Source organism: Malus domestica, chromosome 05, assembly GCF_042453785.1.
Source record: "Malus domestica chromosome 05, GDT2T_hap1".
NCBI lineage: Eukaryota > Viridiplantae > Streptophyta > Magnoliopsida > Rosales > Rosaceae > Malus > Malus domestica.
This window is the reverse complement of record NC_091665.1, coordinates 5025729-5047975: the sequence shown is the minus strand read 5'-3', so window position 1 is coordinate 5047975 and position 22247 is coordinate 5025729. Positions and strand designations below refer to the sequence as shown.

Here is a 22247-nt window from a genome sequence, read left to right as displayed (position 1 = left end):
AATAGTAGAGCAACCCACTTTCCATAAGTGTTGTGGATGTAGCTCTGTCTTTAGTTGTTTTGTCCTTTCGCGCAACTGCAATGGCTCCGATTTCCATCATAGAATGGTGGAGCAACCCACCATCTACGAGTGGTGTGTGATAGGAGCATATTTATGAAACTTAGTTAGCTTGTTTTTTTGCATTTATGTTGGTTCATAGTTATTTTAGTATTTTAAGCTATTTTCATGTGTTTGTAGGTCAAAAGGGCTAAAGTGGCAAGAAAGTGCATTTTGGTGCATTTTGGAGCAGTTTTGGGCTTGAAATGGATGGCACATGCTTGGAGCAAGGTGGATGGACCAAATTGAAGACCAAAATAGGCTAGGATTATGCTGAAGTTAATAATTCAAAAAAAGGAAGTTAAAGATGCAAGCAAGAAAGGAGGAATGTTAGCCAAAGTTACCTTATTTTGTCCTAAACTTTCCTAATCCTTCACCACTTAATTTCTAGCTACAAGGAGGCTTCTTAAATATAGTAGGACACTTAATATAGGTTCTAGAAGACCTAATCCCAGCCATAAAGGGGTTGCCGCACCCTTTTCCTTTTCCCTTACACGACAAGAGATTCTCCTTTCCCTTTTGCCTTGCCGCACCTTACTTGCCGTTTTCTTCTTGGGATTCTGATTTGTTACCCTTTTCTTGGAGGATTTAGAGTATTAAACCCTTCCCAATTTAATTCCCAGCCATGTTTTTCCTTCCCTTATAAATAAAGGACCTTGTCGCACCATTCAACATCATCCCATCATCCACTCATTACCATTCATACTTTCAGCCATTCTTCCATACAATTCATCATCCAAACCTTCATCCACACCTTGTATCGTAGCAAAGAAGAAGGAGGAGGACCCTTGGACGTGCTTGCCAATCAAGTTGGATTGCTGGAACATTCTTAGGTGTAATCCATCCTTTGTTTTCAATGTTTAAGTTTAATTGTCTTTGTTTTGTCAACATGAGGAGCTTAACTCGTTTTAGCTAGGGGGAAATTCAAAGCCATGAACATATTTGCAATAGGAATTGATTACTTCCTGTTATGATTTCATAAATCGTGAATGTAATTTACTTAATTGTTTGATTCAGAACTTATTCTTGTTTGTTGATTAAGGGTGCACACTTAGTTTGCATGCAGGGATTTAATGCTAAAATATAAGGGAGTTTCACATAATCGTTACGAACTTACATTCATACGTAGTGAAGGTCACTGGTCACGATCATGTTAAGTTAAATTCCTAGCATGAGTAGTTACGAATGCCTTGTCAATGCTTATGATTTTCACAAAGCTTAATGATCTTTGATTGTATCTCTATTATGCTATTCATGTAGGGGACTATTGAAGAATAATTTGGTTGCCGATGCGTTGTCCATCCAATTCAATAACTTAAGGAAAATCTTAGGGTTAATTAGTGCTGTTCACGGTTAATCTGGGGCGTTGAGGTTCATGGTTTAATGGAAAAGCAACTGGAAATCGATTTGTGTGCAAGTGTGTCATGTGTGGAGAAGAACCCTTTAGCTGGCTTATCACCCTTCCACTTACCCCAATTTGATGCCAAAATCTGTTTAAGTTTTTAATTTACTTGTTTTACTTCAAATTCGTCCAAAACCCAATCCCCTTTACTTTGTTGTGTCAATTAAGTTAGAAACTACCCAAATTTGTGTTTTTAAGTGTTTTGAGTCAAGTTAAAATCAATTTTCATCTAAATCACTCTCTAGTGTCTAGTTTGAGTTTATTTGATAGTTTTGTGATGTTTTGAGTTTTTTTTAGTTTGTTTTGAGTTCTTTGAGTCTAATTAAGTGTTTTCAAGCCTAGTTTTATATTTTTGAGTCAGTTTTAAGTAGCTTAGCAATCCTTCCTAATCCCCGGCCTAGAATGATCCCTACTTACATCTTTACTATAATTGTCAATAAGAGGGTTTAATTTGTGTGTTAGAATATTTCACATCAAATTTTGGCGCTGTTGCCGGGGATTAGCAACTTTGCTAATCCCCATTGTTTATTTCTTGTATATTTTGTTTTAAGTTTCTGACTTTGTTTTGTTTTCTTGTTTTTAGGTACTAGTTTATGACTTGAAGTTCTCAACCGGTTTGTGAGCATATCTTTGACTTTGACGACGATTTTGAATGGACTTTGAGAAGGAAGAGGAATCAGCAAGCATCTAATCCACCTAGCCCTGAACCCGAGCTTGAAGAAGAAGTAGAAGAAGAAGAAGTAGAAGAGGAAGAAGAGGCCACGACCCAGGAAGTAGAGGAAGTACAAGTTATGGCAGCGGACAATCGAACAATCAAGGAACTCTCAGCTTCGAGATTGGACAATGGCATGCCCCTATGCATTCAATATCCCATGACAGCTCAAGGCAAGACCGAAGAGTTCGAGTTGAAGTCCAGTTTGTTGCATCACATTCCAAAGTGCCATGGGCTGTCCATGGAGGATCCAAACAAGCATTTGAAGGAATTTGAAGTGGTTTGTTCAAGCATGACCCTAGTCAACGTCGATGGAAGCATATTGAAGATGAAAGCTTTTCCATTCTCTCTTTTGGAAAAGGCTAAGGATTGGTTGTACGAATTGGCACCTGGAACCGTCACTTCTTGGGAGAGCATGAAAATAGCATTCTTAGAGAAGTTCTTTCCAACATCAAGAATCATTCTTTTGAGGAAGCAGATTAGTGGCATTTAACAAAATCAAGGAGAATCCTTCCTGGCGTACTATGAATGTTTCAAGGCTTTTGTTGCATCATGTCCCCAACATCAAATGAAAGAAGAGCTTCTCATTCAATATTTCTATGAATGACTTCTTCCTATTGAACGACAAATGCTAGACACCTTAGCGGGTGGTGCATTGGTTGACAAAACACCGGTTGCTGCCAAGACTTTAATTGCCAATCGAGCCTTGAATGCACAACAATACGAAGGAGTAGGACAAAGAGAATCCCCACGGCAGCAACATGTCAACGAGGTAAGTGCAATATCTAAAATTAAATCTCAATTGGCTAATCTCACTCTTCTTGTGTCACAAGTTGTTGACAAACCCAAAGTGAAAGAAAATACAATTTGTGGCATGTGTTCCATGCAAAGACACCAAACTGAAAAATGCCCTCAATTGATTGAGAATGTAAGATGGGAAAGTGCAAATGCTATTGGGTTCCAAAGCCAAAATCAGCCCAAATATGATCCATAGGCCAACACGTACAATCCGGGCAGGAGATATCATCCACATATGAAGTGGAGGGAGCCTCATCAACCACAACAAGGAGGATTTCGACCACCACCTGGGATGTTTCCAATGCCATACACATAAATGCAACCTCAATCACATTCAGCCCAACCAAATCCAGGTATGTCTTTAGATAATGATAAAGTTATTCAATTACTCACCACTTAGACGCAGGGAGTAAAAAATCAAGCTAAAGAAGTGGACGAATTGAAGAAGAAAATGGGGCAAGTGGTGGAGTTCATGAGAGAATTTAGAGAACAAGGCAAATTACCTAGTTCAACCATTGTGAATCCAAGGGGAGGATTTGAATCTGTCAAGGCCATCACGTTGAGAAGTGGCAAACAAGTTGGAACTGACCCAAGACCATCCAAATCAAGTCAAAAAGAAGATGAGAGGCTGCAATTCGAGGAAGAAGGACAAGATAAAGCCACGACAAGGATTGAGCAATCCTTGCCGCAGCTCCCTACACCCCCTACACATTCCAATTCGGCAAATTTAGGTAAGGTTGGTTCAAATGCGGTTAATTCTAATGTTATTCCACCAAAAGTGCCTTTCCTTCGTAGATTTATGCAAGCCAAGAACGAAGATGATGAAAAAGATATTTTGGAGACATTTAGGAAGGTGCACGTCAATATCCCACTCCTTGATGCTATAAAGCAAATCCCGAAGTACGCTAAGTTTTTTAAGAAGCTTTGTATAACAGGGAAATGGATTTGGGAGAAAGATGTGGTACATGTGAGTCATAATGTCTTTGCAATGTTGCAAAGAAAGTTGCCACCTAAATGCAAAGATTCAGGTAGTTTCACTATCCCTCGTGTAATTGGTAATACAAGGTTTGAACATGCTATGCTAGATTTAGATGCATCAATTAATGTCATGCCATATTCTGTTTATAAATCTACGAATTTATGAGAGCTTAAAAATGATGATGTTATTATTCAATTAGCCAATCGATATAATACATACCTGAAAGGAGTTTTGGAAGATGTTTTGGTGCAGGTAGACCACTTGATTTTTCCTGCAGATTTCTATGTGCTTGACATGGAGGATTCAGCCTACTCTCCACCATCGCCAATCTTACTTGGGTGACCTTTCATGAAAACAGCCCAAACCAAGATCGATGTGGCCAATGGAGCGTTAACAATGGCGTTTGATGGCGATATGATTAACTTTAAAGTTTCTGAATCTATTGAGAATTCTAATGAGGTTCGTTCTTGTTGTGCCATTGATGTAATTAAAGATGTAAGGCAGGAACGTTCAGCACAAATAAAGAAGGATGAATTTCAAACCACCAACAAAGAGGGAATTGGAGTAAAGCATAAGGGACACGCCCCAACCCTCATACCACCAAATCTGGCCGATAGTACCCCTTGTGCATCTGTTAACAGTGCTGCCACTTCATTTTGGCACATTGGTGAGCCACCTACGCCAATTCCAATTCCCATTTCAAATAATATGTTATTACCTTCTTTGGTGCAAGTACCTAATCAAATTCAAGGTGGTGGGAGAGTTCACGTTGACTTAAGGAAGAAAAACAACACAATCAGGAAGGATCACTTTCCTTTTCCATTCAAAGATCCAAAGCATGAAGTGTTTTGAGGAGCATGTCGTGGAGGTTGTACCCCTTCATGCCGTGGGATCCAATAAAGCTTAAAAGAAGATTACGTCCGGCTGGAAGATGTTAAAGCAAGCGCTTCTTGGGAGGCAACCCATGCATTCAACTAAGGAACGATGAAATTCTCACTCCAAAACCAGATTTGTGTTACTAAACCCTTCTCTTTACTGCATTTATTTTGCCATGCTTAGATCGTTGTTTGTTTGTTTGCTTATGTGTGAGTTTATGTTTGAAACATTGAGGACAATGTTTGGTTTAAGTGTTGGGGGGGGTAAACAAGCTGTTTTTGCATGATTTTCGTGGGATTTATTCACCTATCACTTCTAAAGTTGTTTCTCATTGTTTTTAAGTGTTTTTAGTGTGTTCTTAAGTGTTTTTGTGTCACATAACAAAAAAAGAAAGAAAAAATCGAAAAACGTTCTGAAAAATATCAAAAAGAGTCGTTTTTGTGTGTTTGTGTCTTAGGGTACCTTCCAACACAATGATGAGGATTTGGTTTTTAATTGTATAACTGTTAAAGAGAGTTACAAACATGGATGGAAGTTTGATATGCTCTTTGGTTTATGCTTGGTTGTAGTTGACGTTTACGAATTCACATGTAATCACAAAGAAAAAAAAATCAGTTTTTGTAACATGCTTGAAGGAAGGAACTCAAACAAATGCTACAACCCTGAGAGACTTGAGCCTAAACTTTGTTTGGAGAGTTATTAATCTGTGATTTCTTGTTTTCTAAAGTCGTTGCATGATCTCATTGTTTCTTTGCTTGGTTGCTACTTAGAATGCATTTTCATCATTATAGTTCCAAATACTAGAACTCATGCCCGTTTCATTCAAAGCTTAAAATTGAGTGCATAACACATAACAAGATGAAGTTGTTTAGTAGTTACCACTAGAGCCAAAAATCCTTCATCCCATGCATTTGTTTTGTAGGTTAAACCCCTTTGAGCCTTGTCTAGACTAATTTCTTTGTTAGCCACATTATCCCTACCTAGCCTAGAATAGGACTATCCATACCTTTGTTCTTAAAGTATAGTGGAGCATGACTTAGAGGGAATTCAATTTGATCAACATTATGCAGAAAACAAGTGTGGGGGAAAGGTATTTCCAACAAAAGAAAGAAAAAATGTGAAAAAGAAAAATGTGAAAAAAAAGAAAAAAAAAGAAAAAGTTGAAAAATAAGTGAGAATGAACTCACAAGTATTAGTTGTTGAAGAAATGGTCCAAAAGTTTGAATCTGGCCCTAAGTGTTTTGTGAATCTTCCCTTTGTGTATAAAGTGGATTTTTGCGTTCAAACGTGAATTCTAAGTGTCAATTTTATTACTTTGCTCACTATTGCTTCAAATATATCCAAAATTTCATTTAAATAGACACAAATACCCTCAAATTTAACAATTAAATAAATTAAAGCCTTTTTAGCTACTGTCATCTTAAACTCCGGTGTGAAATTTCGTCCCCGAATTTCACTATTTAAATTACATATTTAAGTATTATTAATTTCAAGATTTATTTTTAAAGAATTTTATATATAGTTGGCAACCATGCATAAATCTAGAATTTCCTTTCCTTATATGGGGGTGGATAAATTATTTTATGGAGAGGAAAAAAAAGAAAAAAAAGAAAAGAAAAGATGGATGGAAGTTGCTGGAGGGCAGCGAATGAAAGGGAGGAAGAGGGGAGTTTCAAGAGAGAAAGGAGAGAGTCTCGGCCAAGGAGAGAAGGAGAGAGAAAGGAGGTGGCGAATGAGGGAGGAGGAAATAAGGGAAAGGAAGGAAGGAGAGAATGAGGGGGAAAACGGGTTTCCCCTTGACCCGCGTACTTGACCCGTTCCTCTGGATTTTATGATGGTTTTTTATCGAATTAGACCAAATAAACATTCCCAAGCTTCATCTCGCCACTCCTTCTTCCATTTGCACCCACAATTCAAAGGAATTTGGGGTAATTTGGTGAAGAACCGATGGTGGGTGTTCCGAAGCCATGGCGGTAATCCGCCCATTTCCGAAGGGATTTCCATCAACCATCACCACCCTCAAGTGTCTTTGGAGTCCAGGGACAAAGCCCAATCAACATTGGAGGTGGTGGAGTTGAGTTTGACGTTAAATTGAACCACACCCAATTTTTAGGGTTCAGGCGGATCGAGGAGTTTTCAGGCCACTTTCCTGCCGAATTGGACTTCACTCCAAGTATGAAATTTGTTCCTCTCATTGAACTCTACATACCTGTAAAATTTGATAATTTTTGGAGTTAGTTGAATTTTCTGGTGAGTTGTAGTGGCCGGCCACCGTGTGCGGCGACGTGTTCAGCGGTGGACCGATGATGTCTTTCTAAGTCCAATTAGATGCCCTGGATTCATAATTGATATCTGTATGAAGTGGTTTGATTGTTTGAACTTAGTTTCATTATGATACATCACTTGATCAAAATTTGAATCGACGATCTGATCGTTGGATCATCACCAAAATTTAATGCATTATAGAACGTAATATTTGAAGATAGCTAGAACTGATGGATCAGGAATCTGATGTACGGATTTTCCTGAATTGGATTTCTAAGTTAGTAAAATTAATTGTTAACTACCATCTAATTCTAGCAATTGGTGAAGATCCGGCCGTCGGATCTCGATGAGAATTTAGTATGTTGTTCTATGAGAATAATGAGAACCCTAAGAAGTTACGGATCCAAAATCCGATGGGCGGATCTTTCGGATCGAATTATGTGGAGTTGCGAATCCTACCGTTGACTGAGAGTTGACTTTTGGTCAACATGTCTCGAAATGTTTTGCATACTAAAATTGGTACTACGGGAGACTAAGTGAAGTCTAGTGGACCCACATTGGTTAAATAGTGACTTAACATATGGGGTAGGGTTATTACCTTAAATTCTTATATTAGTATTCGTTGTGAATATGAATTGGTTTTATAAGTGTGATTTCTATTGAAATGTGATTTTTATATATTTAGCCATAGACCTTTGTTTATGAAACATGATTTGGCTTGTGTACTGATGATGGTTGTGATATATGTGTGTTTAATTATCTCTTTTTAGCAATGTGAATGATAAGTATGATAAATGCTATGACTATGTGATCTTAGAATTCTATTAGAAGTATTATGTAGAATTTATATGATTGTGTTATGAGGAGTGATCCTTATGACCATGTATGATGAGGAGTGATCATGCTTGGTTAATCCGCATTGGGTGATCACTTCCTAACAGCTATAGGAGTGACTCTGCTTGGTTAATCCGCATTGGGGGTCATTGCCTACTTGGTTACTTCCTCAGGAGTGGCTCTTCTTGGTTAATCCGCTTTGGGGGGCCACTTCGTGTTTAGTTACTTATGTGGGCTTCGACCGAACTGCGTCCATCTAGCCCTAGTTTTTAATGTACATATGAATGATGGTTTTAAGAATATTATGGTTTGAATTAGAAAGACCGTTGGATGTCTGGGTGACTCCTACGGAGTTTTCAGTGACTTGATTGTGATTCCATAAAGCATGATTTTATACTTGATGCTTATAAATTGTGATCGATGATCTGTTTTTATTGAATATCACATATTAGTATTATTGTCACTCACTCGAGCTTCGCAGCTTAACCATGTGTCTGATTTGCCTAGTGTGCCATCTCCTTGATGTAGGCATGATTGTACATATGACATGTCAGGGTAGATTACGAAAAGTTGCTTGATATTTTGGTTTCGTTGAGTGGTCCGGAACCCGATGTTGTTGGATTTCGTTGAGTGGTCTGGAATCCTTGCTCTTGTTCATTTCCGTAAAGTTATCTTAGAATCTTAAATTCAAGTGAATGAGAATTACCCACAATAGAACTTGTGAATACAAATTAGAATTACCATGTTATTATTCATAATCCAAGTGGGGAATTATATAGAGTTCCTTGGTTAAATTAGTGAAATGTTTTGTTATCGCATTGTTTGATTAACGTAATTAAATGCTAAGATTGTACATCTTTGGTTCATGAATTGATTAATTGATGGGATTGTGGAATGATGCTGGATATGAGTGTAGTTATTTTGATTATTTTGGTTGATCAATGTTTCTAGAGAATAATATTGTGCATTGTTAATTCTTTAATATGTTACACGCTAAGAATTGTGATTTTATGAGGGAAACATGATGATTTATGTGATGGATGAAGTGGAAATGCTATTCGTCATGTGGGATTGTGATGTTGGATATCATTGTTATTGTTATGATTAGACTTTTTGATAAATATGGCTAGAGAATATGATTGTGCTTTGTTGTTTGTTCTTTGAAATGTTGCATGATATGCATTGTGGTATATTGTTGGGACATAACAATTTATGTGATGAATGTTCGAGTGTAGTGAAGTAATGAACTATGAATGGCTTGATCCCTATTTAGGGTATGTAGGCAGTCTAACGAAGATGTTAGATGCAGCCATAAAGTCTACGAAGAATTATTGCACAGTTGGATCTTAAGTTATGTTTTACCTTTTCCCGAAGGCGAGGTATGTTAGAGATACAGGTATTTGGTGACGTCACATGTCGATCTTGGACGTATGTCGGGATAGGGGCGTGACATCCGGTCCAACTTCACCTTCGCTTCTACACTCCACAACCAACCCTATCCCTTTCGACCCCTTCATCACCGACATTGAGCATCGCCGTAGTTACCTCAAGTGGGAGCAGGATAATTTCAATCATGCTTTCAACACCTTTTTTCTTACTAATATCATTTTTAGTTTTAAATATATAAATAGTTTTTAAAGTTAGTCCACATGTCGTTATATGATTGTATTTGTGAGATCCACATGGCGCCACATCATCACACTAACATACTAATTGACAAATTTTTCACAAAAAAACTAAAATGATCACGATGAACAAATTCAAAGAAAGACTAAAATGATTCATGATAGACAAATTCAAGAACATTACTATTGATTATCATTAATTATTAAGGACCAGATTAAGGAGTTATGTCAATGTCACAAATCATTTTGGCTAAAAAGCCTTTAATTTATTTGATTGTTAAATTTGAGAGTATTGCGTCTATTTAGATGGAATTTTGTATATATTTGAAAGATTTTATAAAATGTAACATTTTTGAAATTAAAGATTGTTTTTTTTTCTATATTTGATAAATACTCTTTGTTTTTCTGTCTTCCTCCCATTGCCGCCGCCTTCAACCTCTCCAGCTGCCATTCAATACCAAACTCGCGAACCCTTTCTGCAGTTTTGAAATCTAGACACCTCTTTCTGTATTCAAAGAATCAACGGTACCTTAAACTCCTTTTTTCTCTATATTTTAATCTTCCAATTTCTCTAAGTTTTGACCTTTTCTTCTCGTTTATATTTTAAGCTCGTATTAATTTTACTTTAATGCGTCTATCTTGCACCTTAAACTTGTGTTATTAGAATATGAGATTGTTTAATAATTCTAGGTTCTGAAATGTTTCACTTTCTGATTAGTTTGTGCATAATTTAACAGTTCACAACCAATGAAAATGTAATCTTTTTGTTCTTCTGGTTTTTTATGTTTTAGGTTCTTTAGTGGAGGACACGTCCTTAGAGAAATGAGATTTGAGTGCTTATTAAACAAATTGACTTTGTTACTGCTTCTAATTTGATGTTATGAACCAACTTTTTATTAGGTCCCAACTTGTTCAATTTGCTACCTAGTAGTCATAAAGCAAAAAGATAGTCCCTTCTCGAACTTAGCTATAACCAAATGTCATTGTGTCAGTATCCCAAATTCATCATGCACTGTTACTTGGGATAGTTGAAATACATGACAATATTAGATCGGACTGGGATTTTTTGATGATTTGTCTTCTGTATTTTGTTTTACAAAGACGACAAAAGCATATTGCATTCTGTATATGAACTGAAATTCACAAGGTTTGGTATTACAAGTTTGAAGAGAAATCATTGATTATTTGTCAAAATAACTATTGGGTTGCTAGATTTAAATTGGTTTGAAGGACATTCTGTGATTCGTCTGTTTTTTGTTTTTTGAGAAACATTCTGTGATTTGTTTGACACTGAAATTTACTTTATGATTAATTTAGTTGGCAGGCCCTGGCATTTGCTTTTTGTTGGTGTTGTTAAATCGTGTGGTGTCATTGAAAAAGTTGAGCAATTATTTTTGTTTCTTCTGTGGTTAAACATAATTCTGCAGTGTAACAGTACTCTTTTGTTGACGAAAAACTAAGTCTAATTGCATTATTGTATCTTCTTACTTGATGACAAGTAGAAAAATAAAGCGTACATTCTCCCTTTAGATGAATAGATGAAACGGTGACATCATTCATAATTCTATAATCTTAATACGTAGCATAATAAATATTATCTGAATGGATTTGTTTAGAGCTATAGGATGTATGAATTTTGTGGAAATCTTGACGAATCAGTTTTGTCTCTTTCTTTTTGCTCGTGTCATGGCTGCTAGAGCTTATGTACGAAGTTTTGTCATTATACTTCATATTTATTTTTATATTTTTTTTGGTTTTTAAGGTCTTGACTTATTCTTATTAAAGCTGAAAGAGTTGTCGCCGTTTGTTTGTATGCAAATCTTTTGATTATTTTGACACACGGAGTGGTTAGGGCTCCTTCCAAAGTACAAACTATAGCATTTCAACGTTTGTAGCACAATAATTGCATTATTTTCTCTACTGGACTTGTTCCTCTCATTTTTAGCTCTCTAAATAATCAACATTCGGATTTTATTGTTATTATTTGTGAAGTCACTTCAAGAGAAATCAAGCGCTGTGGTTATGGAGGAAGGGTACCGTGGGACTAATGACACTAAACCCAGACGAAGCGTATCCAATGATCGAACAAGCGGTGCCACTTCTTCATTAAGGAGGCGGTCTTTAAGTTTATCACATGTTCGGCCTTCTCAAATAGATGATGACAATGAAAGTGAATGTGTGTCAGAGGCAGGAGATATTGGCGATCGGGCTCTTCACAGCAATAGGCACAGTGAGATTGGCAGCGTCTGCCTGTTTCCTTCAGAGTATGTTCAACTGCAAACCTATGGATTATGGGGTCGTGACCCTGCAATTTCCCCTGTCACTCCCTTGCCAAAGGAAATCATATCTCCTCTTTCCACTGATGCGATCATATCCGAAGACAAAAAGCCAGTGAGCTTTCGGTTGATAAAATTCATATTGTATATTATGTTTGTTAGAGATCCTTGTCCATTTGGCTTTCTTTTTCATTGATCATAACATGTTAAGAGTTTTTTCTTTTCTTTTTGTCGAATCATGCTAGTAACTTAAATTATTTTGTTTTCATATGCAGGAAAATACAACAAGGTTGCCAAAATTATTGGAATATGGTTCATGCATGACTCATTTAGCATTTTTTGGCATTCTTGGGGTAACACGGTTAACTCTGTTTCTTACTAAATACCGATGTAAATTTTTTTTAGTCCTAATGTGTTGGGTTTATAGCTGTTGTTGCATTTGTTTGGCAAATTGTATTGCGAACTTTTTCGTGCTATTTTTTTTTCTTGTGTGGAAAATCTGTGTAATTGGTATGCAGACAAATTGTATCCGGTCTATTGTACCCCCTAAAATTACATAAGTTTTGTTCACAAAAATGTTTGATGATGCACTGGCATGTTCATATTTCTGTTTGTCTTGGAAAAAATTGAATATGTCACTGTAATACATCTTCTTAGATCTTTCTTCAAATCTGGAAACCTAGATATTAAATAGATTATTTGACATGCTACAGTATGCAGGTCTTAACGAGATATCTTCTGCAAAAATTGTTTGGCCCTGGAGTTGTTGGTGTAACAAGCGACAAAACCATTCTCTACCTTGATCTTCCTTCTAATATGGTCTCTCTCTCTCTCATGCACACGATCATACACACACACACACAAATGTATTATGCCCTTTATTCGGTAGTGTTGTGTTAATAAACATGTTTTCTGTAAAGCTGTTACTTATGAGTATTAGGAAGGACTTGTGATGCACACAGTACGATGATCGCCGAAGTATTATCAAGTTTCTTAACACCTTTCTTTCCATACTTTTTTCCCATCATCTTTTTTTTTTTTCATGTCATAGTTCTCAATGGTTGTGATGCCGAAAATGCTGGATGATGTTCCAACTCAAATTTTTGTTTCTAATGCATTTTTGTAGGTTGGCTCTTTCTTGATGGGGTGTTTGGGTGTTGTTTTCAAAGAGATATATCCTATGTGTCAGATTATTTGGTCATCGGATTAACAACTGGTTACTTGGGAAGCCTTACAACTTTTAGTGGTTGGAACCAGAAAATGCTTGAACTCAGTGTTGAAGGACATTGGGTTTTTGCTCTGCTCGGCTTTTTGATAGGTAAGATGTCATATTCTAAAGAATTGCTGCAGTAGACATGTGGATCGCTTTGGCAAACAGGATATTTAAATTTCATTTCAATCAATGTTACTCAAATCACTGGACTAATATGAGATCCTCTTTTATGTGACGGATGTCAGGTTTGTTTCTTGCGGCCTACTCCATCATTTTTGGGGTAGAGACAGCAAAGGGTTTTAGGCAGATTCTTGAGAGAAGCTCAGTCTGTGGTATTACCAGCTCTAGAAGGAGGTGGAGGGTTGACAGCTACAAGCGTCACTTGGTAGCTTTAGTAGTGTTGTTGCTGATGCTAAGTTCTCTGTGGAGCATAGGTGGAGTACTGTTGAGAGAGGAATTTAACAGTAGCAGCAGCGAGGCGCAACTATGGTTGGGTTGCATAGTTGGACCTTTTGGTGTGTGGATCCGGTGGTTCTTAGCCCGGCTTAATGGATGTGGATTAGGAAAGACCGGGTTGTTGAAATGGGTTCCATTTGGTACTTTAATTGCCAATGTTTCTGCAGCTTGTGTAATGGCAGCCCTGTCTACTGTGAAGAAGGCAGTAAGCTGTTATGATATGATATCTGTCCGCATCCACTCCATGACTTCATCCTCACCATTACCTTTCATGTGTTATTGTCTCGTGTCCGGCAAGCTTACTGTTCACATATATTCGTCATATTATAAACTGCTAAATTTGTTATTTTGGGTTTTTTTTTTTCTCGTCGAGGTTTTAAAAGCTTCTTGGGGAATTCTTGAACCGTACTATTCTCTATTGTAATGTTTTTCGAACTGCATTACCTTTGTCATACGTTGTCTTGATCCATGCCCACGGTTTTTTCCTTTTTAATAGAAAATCTGACGTGCAGAACTATTTGTTTGTGCAGGTGAATACTAAGACTTGCGACATTGTTGCAACAGGCATACAATTTGGATTTTTGGGTTGCCTTAGTACTGTTTCTACCTTCATCGCTGAGTTCAACGCGATGAGAGAAAGCAAATACCCATGGAGAGCATACGCATATGCCACAGCTACGATATGCACCTCGTTTGGTTTGGGAATCCTGATATATTGTGTACCTGTTTGGACAAGGGCATACAAGTAGTAGTAGGGGTGGGTTCGGTACGGTTACCGTACCAAAACCCTCGTACCAATTACCATACCAAACTTTCGGTTTGGTAAAATCTATTACCATTACCATACCAAACTTTCGGTATATCGAAGTTCGGTATTGCCAAATGTTCGGTTGGCATTGTATGGCAATGGTAATTGCCACTTTGTTTTGGGACAAAATTTGTTCTTGCTTTTTTAACCCAATTCAAGGGCAAAACTTTTTTATTGTACCTGTATCTCATACATTGTAGCCTAAATTCATCTATTATTCATCATTTACAATTCACACACACAATAATTCAAATGATGTATCAAGATTCATGATGAAAATTAAGCTTACAATCCAAATAGAAGTTATGAACCAAAACAAATAGAAGTTTCCCCCATGCTAAAGATCTTCTCTATCCTCCATTGGTTCAAACACACCTCTAGAACTTTCCCAATGTCTTCTCCCTTATGACCCGTGATCTTTATGAAGTTTATGATCCGTTTGTGCAACTTTCATTCATTATCCATGAAGTGAGCGGTAACTACCATGTAGTTAATGTTTTGTACTGATGTCCAAGTATCGGTTGTGATACTTACCTTTTGATTATGCATTGCTTCAAATAATTTAGACTTCTCCAACACATATAAATCCCACACATTGGCCGCAATCTTCTTCCTATTTGGAATCTTGAACCGAGGTTGAGCCTCTTTCATCATATCAAATTATTAGAATATTATAAATATGTGTTATATAATTATATATTATATAATTTATAAATGATATATTATATTATATGTTCGGTACGGTAAGGTAATACCGTGGTAATGATATCCATTACCAATACCGTACCAAGAAATTTCGGTACGGTAGAATACCGTACCATTACCGATTGGCACAAAAAAATTTGGCACAAAATCGGTATGGCACGGTTGGTAATTCGGTTGGCACGGCAATTAGGCAAAAAAATCCACCCCTAAGTAGTAGCATGCTCAGGCCATTGTTTTGATTTTTATTCTTTGGTTATGCCTCGGGGAGCATGTTCGCCGAACCCGCGCGGTCTTCATTAGGATCAAAAACATGACACCGTGGTGCTTCTTGAGTGTGTAGCAGACTCTTGCGGGAGAGACAAAATATATCCTCATCTATCTCCGTCCTCTCGTGATGATACAGATGGGGGTATACACAGGTTTCATGTAAGTTTCAGCCATCTCGTGGAACTATCACCAGATTGGGCTGACCAACCGCTACCAATGCCTACCTTTAACACCGGCCAAGTTCTTACCGTTCTACAGATGCGTTGGCGTAACATGGGGAAACGAGTAATTCGGAAATCCATTGTAATAGATTTGTTAGTATATTGATTCTGAGTGTACGATTTCAATGGAATGATTTCTGAGGAATTGCAGTGATGCAACAATTGCAAAGAAGTATCACAGCTGAAATTCTCATTGGATTATCATCCTCACACCAAATGCGTGCAAAGAATATGTTACCGTTAGAGGAGGGGCATCACACTTGTCGCTCTATCACATCATACAAAATCATCAGAGCCATTCAATCTTAAGTCACCTTTTGAGATGATTACACTTGTTATGAGTTATGACTTAATGAAATCTAATCTAAGAGACCACATGAACTATGATCCAATGACTCACATTAAATCATAACAACAAAAAAAAGAGGATTTAAGTCCGTGTGGTGAAATCTATTTAGATTTAGATTCAAAATTAAAAATTTCGTCTACTCTTCGTTAATTGTTAGCATATGAAACTCACATTTGAGACTAAAAAAATAAAGTTAGCCTCATATTTAAGCCCCACATGCTAACAATTGATGGAGAATTTTGTTTTAGCCTAATATGTATAGCTCACGTGTTAATAATTAAAGGAGAGTTGACGGAAGTTTCATTTTTTGGCATAAATACTAACAAACTTCCCCACAAGAACTTAAATTCTAATTTTTTTTAGGGTAACTCCCTTTACTACCTTTATGTTTTGTGGTTTTCAACATTTGGTACATCAAGTTTTTTTCGTTTTAGAGTTATATCTAAAGTGTAAATTTTGGGACAGTCTCATTCATCCGTTAGTCAAACTGTTAAGTTTTCTGTTAACTGATCATGTTGTTCCACGTGGACAATGACTAGATGCCACATATCATTAAAAAAATATATATTAAAAAAAATTATAATAAAAAAAAAACCCTGAAATCCCCTTCTTCTTCCTGCAACCCGCACCCTCCAGCTTTTTTTCTTTTTTTTTTTTTCCTCTCTCTACTTCTTCTTCTTCCTTTCTTCCTCCCCCAACCCTCCCTTCCTTCTTCCCTGCAACCCACACCCTCCCCCAGCCTTCCTTCACCACCAGTCTCCCCCAACCTTCCCCCACCTTTCTTCTTCCCCCTGTAATTTCTTCCCCATCCCTCTCTCTCTCTTAAAAAAATAAAAATTGAAAAGCAAAAACACAAACCCTACTGACTCAAATTGAAAATGAATACACAATTGGGGGGAAGTGGAGGGAGGGGGAGCATACCTCGGCACGTGCGAGATTGAAAGCAAGGTAGTTATTGAAATCGGGGAACTGAGAGTAGTGCTAGAGCTGTTGCCAAATCTAAGACTTGTTAGCGGAGGAAGCCGAATGCAAAATCTACTGCTCCAGCAGCCTGCAGATCGCCGCGAACCTGTCTGCAACCTGGATGTTGGAAGCGCACGCAGGCTTTTTGGGTTTTGAGCAGAGAGAAGAAGACAAGGGGATTTTAGGATAGCTTTGAGGGGTTTAAAATTTGATTGGGGGAGGAAGAAGGGAAGAAGAAGGTTTTGAGGAGAGAGAAGAAGAAAAGGGGATTTTAGGACAGCTTTGAGTGGTTAAAAAGTTGATTGGGGGAAGATAAAAAAGGAAACTTTAACGAAAAGCTCCCGGTACTGTTCACTTTAACGAAAAACCATATTTTTACACTAAAAAGTCAATCCTGGTACTATTCACTTTACCCTTTATTTTGTCCTTATCATTAAAACTCAAAGTTTTCAAGCCCTTTTCATTAGTTTTCCTGATAAAAAAACGCTGGTGGAGGTGCGGGTTGCAGGAAAGAAGGAGGGGATTTGGTTTTTTGTTCTTTTACTACATGAACTTTCTTCCAACTACCATATCATCACAGAGACTAATAATTTAATATGCATGCAAATAATATATTATCGTTAGAGGAGGAGCACCACACTCTCTCACTCTATCACACCATACAAAATCATCCTAACCATTCAATCTTAAGTCACCTTATGAGATGATTACACTTGTCATGAGTTATGACTTAATGAAATCTAATCTAAGATACCAAAAAGACTATGATTCAATGACTCACATTAAATCCTAACAACTTGAATATCACATCAACAATATTTACATTTACATTTCAATCGATAGCTTCATATATTGTAAATCTTTCCACATAATACAAGTATTCATCTGTTTTTATAAGCAAAGAAAGATTTAAAAAGGTGAAAATGAGAATTCATCCCTGAACTTGCTCCCGACTTTAGAATATGTCCTAGAACAAAAATTCGGTCAATTTATGTCCTTCAATTCAACAAAAGTTTCACATTAGTCTCTTGACACTATTCGCACTTATTGCAATATTGTATTCAACTGTTATAAAGCCGCATGACTTAAAAAAAAATTATAACCATAGGATTTACACTAAAGATGATGAAAATATCACACAATAAATTAAATATAATTATTTGGTTCGGCCCTATTAGTCAACAAGATTTAAACCTATATATTTTATTAATAAAACATAATACAACTAGACTGAATTAATAACAAAGAAGAATGACTCTTTTGACAAGCCCCATACGTCTCATGTCTGTATCAAAATATCAAAGAAAAAAAAAAAAAAAAAAAAAAGCTCCACAGGTTCATTTAAATTGAAAATATAAATATTTTCCCCAACCAACCACCACATGATTTTTACACAACTAACATTGGACCACCTTTAAGCATTATTATTTTTGTCTTTTGATTTTTTTTTTAATTCATTCGATCTAACGGTTAGAAATTAAGAGGGTGTGTGAGAAGTTAAAACGTGATGTGTAGATATCACACCCCTATTATTTAGTACAAATCAAACATGTCTCCTCATTTTCTTTCTTTTCTTCTGTAAATAAAGCTTTTATTAGATTATGCATTCTAAACTACAAAAGTCTAACAAAGAAATTGTAGCTCAAGTGATTAAGAATATACACTTTTGTATTCAAGGTCCTAAGTTTAAATATTCCGATTCTTTGTTTCTTAAGCTCGTTTGGTTTCCAGGATTGTAATAGATAACTCGTAAAATTCCACGTACATAAAGATGAAGGTAAAGGTAAACGATTTATTCCAGATATTCAAACTATTATAAAACAGCATGACTTTAAAAAAAAAAATTATAACGCTATAATTTACACTAAAAATGATGATATAGGTTCAAATCACACAATAGATCAACTATAATAATTTAATTTGGCTTATTCGTTAACCAGATTTAAACCTAAATATTTCACCAATAAATGAAATGAACTACAAGTACACCGTATTTTAAATAGCGAAGCAGAATCCCCACACGCCTCATGTCTATCGAAAAAGAAAGAAAAAAAACAGCCCCGCACATCCATTTAAATTAAAAATTTATGATTACATAATTCCTTAAAAATGGTTTACTTGTCGAAATATAAATATTTTCCCCAACCAACCACCACATGATTTGTACACAACCAACATTGGACCACTTTTAAACATTATTTGTCACAGCCTGTCTCAGATTATTTTTATCAACAATGTGAAATGTCTATTTTGCTCTTGAACATTGAGATGTGTTGCGTGTAACGTACTTTTAGAGGTGGACCAATATGTTAAGTTCCTAAGTTTTTGGAACTTAAAGTTAATGGTTTGTTGTTGTTAGTAGCCCAAAGTTGGACCACACACACACACACACCAACCAATCTCGTTGACTCTCTATCTCCTCCCTCTCGGATTTTCTTCCATTTCCGTACAACAGTACGGACAAACTCGAACCTAGCTCACTAATCATGGATCGAGGTTTTGGAAGCCATCTTTGTGTTCCTTGTGAGCTCAGGAACACATCCGTACCATTTTTAGAACATGAATCCTTCGAAAACCCGAGAACCCAAGAATCCCGATTTTGAGCATTGTTCATGCAGTCATGATTATGGACTTTTCTTCGAGTTTTAAGGTTCTAGGGAGTTTTAGGACGTCTTCACGACGATCGGGGAAGAAAGTTGGAGTGTTTTGGACCTCGGGAAGCTTAGTTTGACGAGTTTCAAATTTTGGCCAGATTATCGAGGTTTCTCTAGCGAGTTTCCATGGATTTCAAGGCTTGAAAGTGGTAAGAATGTGTTCTACTCACTCTAAGCTTCATTTTGAGACAAATTTCATGAATTTTGGTTGAGAATCGAATAAAATATGAAGTTTTAAAGATTTTTCAAGTTTCCTGCGATAGCAGCCGCACCGGTGCTGGACTTCAGCAAACCAAGGAGGAAGGAGGAGAATATTCTATCAAATTTGACGGAATATGCTAATGTCGTTAGGTAATTTTAACGGTATATGCTGGTTTTTAATGGAATATTCCCTAACTCCATTAGGGAATCCGTTTGGTGTGTCAGGCACGTGCCTGAACGTGGGCCGTGCATCTGGCTGTGCCTTGGCCGGTGCGTAGATGCTCGGAAAATTTTTCTAAAAATATGGGGATGCTCGTGGTGTTGAGTAGATCACGTTGGTATATTCAAACACCCCATTTGAGCATTGTATGAGAAGTTATTAGCTAATTGTGGTTGTATGCTTTAATTAACGTTTATTTAGTTATTTCGCATATAGGTGAGACCTATCTAGAGGACGAGCACCATCATCAGAGCTTAGGTTTGCAGTCTTGCATATCTTGTGAATTTTCTAATTATTTTGATGTCTTCTGTCAGAACTATGGCGCCTCGTAGAGATCCACGTCCCGCTGTTGAGCCTAGTTTCCCCGATATTGCTCAATTAGGAGAAGCTATTGCTAATGCTATTCAGTCTTCTTTTCGTCCTCCTTAGAGGACACCTCTTGAGACTGTTTATAATTTAAAGTTGAATCTGTAAATACGGAAATTCCTGAAACGAACTAGACAAGAACACATGTACAAAATAATATTTGTATTAATGATTTAGGGGTTACAATCTCTCTCAAATTTGATCATCTGATTCGATCTCCGTAAGGTGTTGATTTGTGGATGTGCGATTGATCCAAGGGTTGTCGAGGCTTGATCTTGGATGAACGGTTGAAAGTTTTCTTCAAGGGTCGTTGGGGCTTAATCTTGAAGGTTCAGGGAAGTTTCTTCAAGGGCCTTTGGGCTTGATCTTGAAAGTTGATGGATGAACGGATCTTCAAGGCTTTTGGGCTTGATCTTGAAGAATTGTTGATGAACGGATCTTCAAAGGCCTTTAGGGCTTGATCTTGATGAACAGTTGATGAATGGATCTTCAAGGGCTTTTGGGCTTTATCTTGAAGAACGGTTGGATATGTGGATTTGTTGATGTTGTTGATCCAAAGGGTCTTTGGGGCTTGATCTTAGGATGAACGGATGATGAACGATGAACGCTTTCTTCAAGGGCCGTCGGGGCTTGATCTTGAATTGGTGGAAGTTCCTTCAAAGGGCCGTTGGGGCTTGATCTTGAAGGTTGGGTTGACGAAGAACGAAGAGAGCTTTCTTGATCTTTCGGGATTTGCTTGGGGCTTTGGAGTTTCAAAGCTTCAAGGTTTTGGTGTGAGGTGAATTGGTTATGAATTGGGGTCCCCAAAATGAATGAAATGGCTTCTATTTATAGAATTTTCCAAAGCCTAATTTTGAATGTATTATTCAGATGAAATAAATCGTTTCTGCCAGGTGTTGACACGTGTCCTGTTTGATGACTTTTTTGATGATTCTCGATTTTTCGTTGAGTCACCTGCTATGTGTAAAATTTATGTGACACGTGAACGTTGAAATTTTAATTATTGATCAACATTTATTTCACCAAAATTTCGATGTCTACAAATGCCCCCACTTCAAGGCACGCTGTATACACGTGTTTATTATGTGTAGAAGATGCGTTTTGAAGTCCCTTAATGTAGATGTCGATCCAAGGGCCATTGATGGTTGATCTTCAATTAGGTTAGAGATTTCTTCAATGGCCGTTGAGGCTTGTTCTTGAACTTTGTTTGAAATTTCTTCAAGGGTCGTCGAGGCTTGATATTGAAGGTTGAAATTAGACCACAAGGAGCTTCATGTGGTATATGATCCTTGGCTTTGGTAGTGGATGAATTGACACGTATTTTGTTGCGCTTGTTGACTTTCCACAGCTTTGATCTTGAACTGGGTTGGAGGATTTTCTGGATTCCTCCAATTGTTGACTTTCCACAAGCTTATTCTTGAACTAGGTTGGAGGATTTTCTGGTTTCCTCCAATTGTTGACTTTCCACAGCTTATTATTGAACTGGATTTGATTCAAGGGTGGTAGACACTTGATCTTGAATCGGACTTGTGATTTCCTCAAGGGTCGTCGAGGCTTGATCTTGAATTTGGCTGGAAGCTTCTTCAAGGGCCGTTGAGGCTTGATTCTTGAAGGTTGACTCGAACACATGGCAAGCAGGCACGAGGTGAAGGTGATGACTTGTTGCTTTGTTCAATCTTTCTAATTCACACTTGAGGAGTTTGGTCAACGGTATGATCTTCAAGATTGATGGGCTCTTCTTCCAGTTGGTGACTTGATCTTTAAGGATTTGATTCAAGGGTGGTGAATCGGCACGTGCAGCCCACAACGCCTAGCAAGTCGACCCAAGAATTTGAGGGTCAAAACGAGTCCACTACCCAGAGTGATTGAAACCCTGATGATATGAGATACTTTTGATTTTGAAGAAGTAGCAGATGAATTGGCACGTGCTTTGTTGTGCTTTGTTGTGCTTGTCTCCACAT

General features: G+C 37.2%; 1 pseudogene; it reads left to right on the top strand.

Annotated features, from left to right (window-relative positions):
* Nucleotides 1-11386: 11386 nt before the first annotated feature.
* LOC103444305 (fluoride export protein 1-like) lies at nucleotides 11387-14519 on the top strand (annotated as a pseudogene).
* Nucleotides 14520-22247: the final 7728 nt, after the last annotated feature.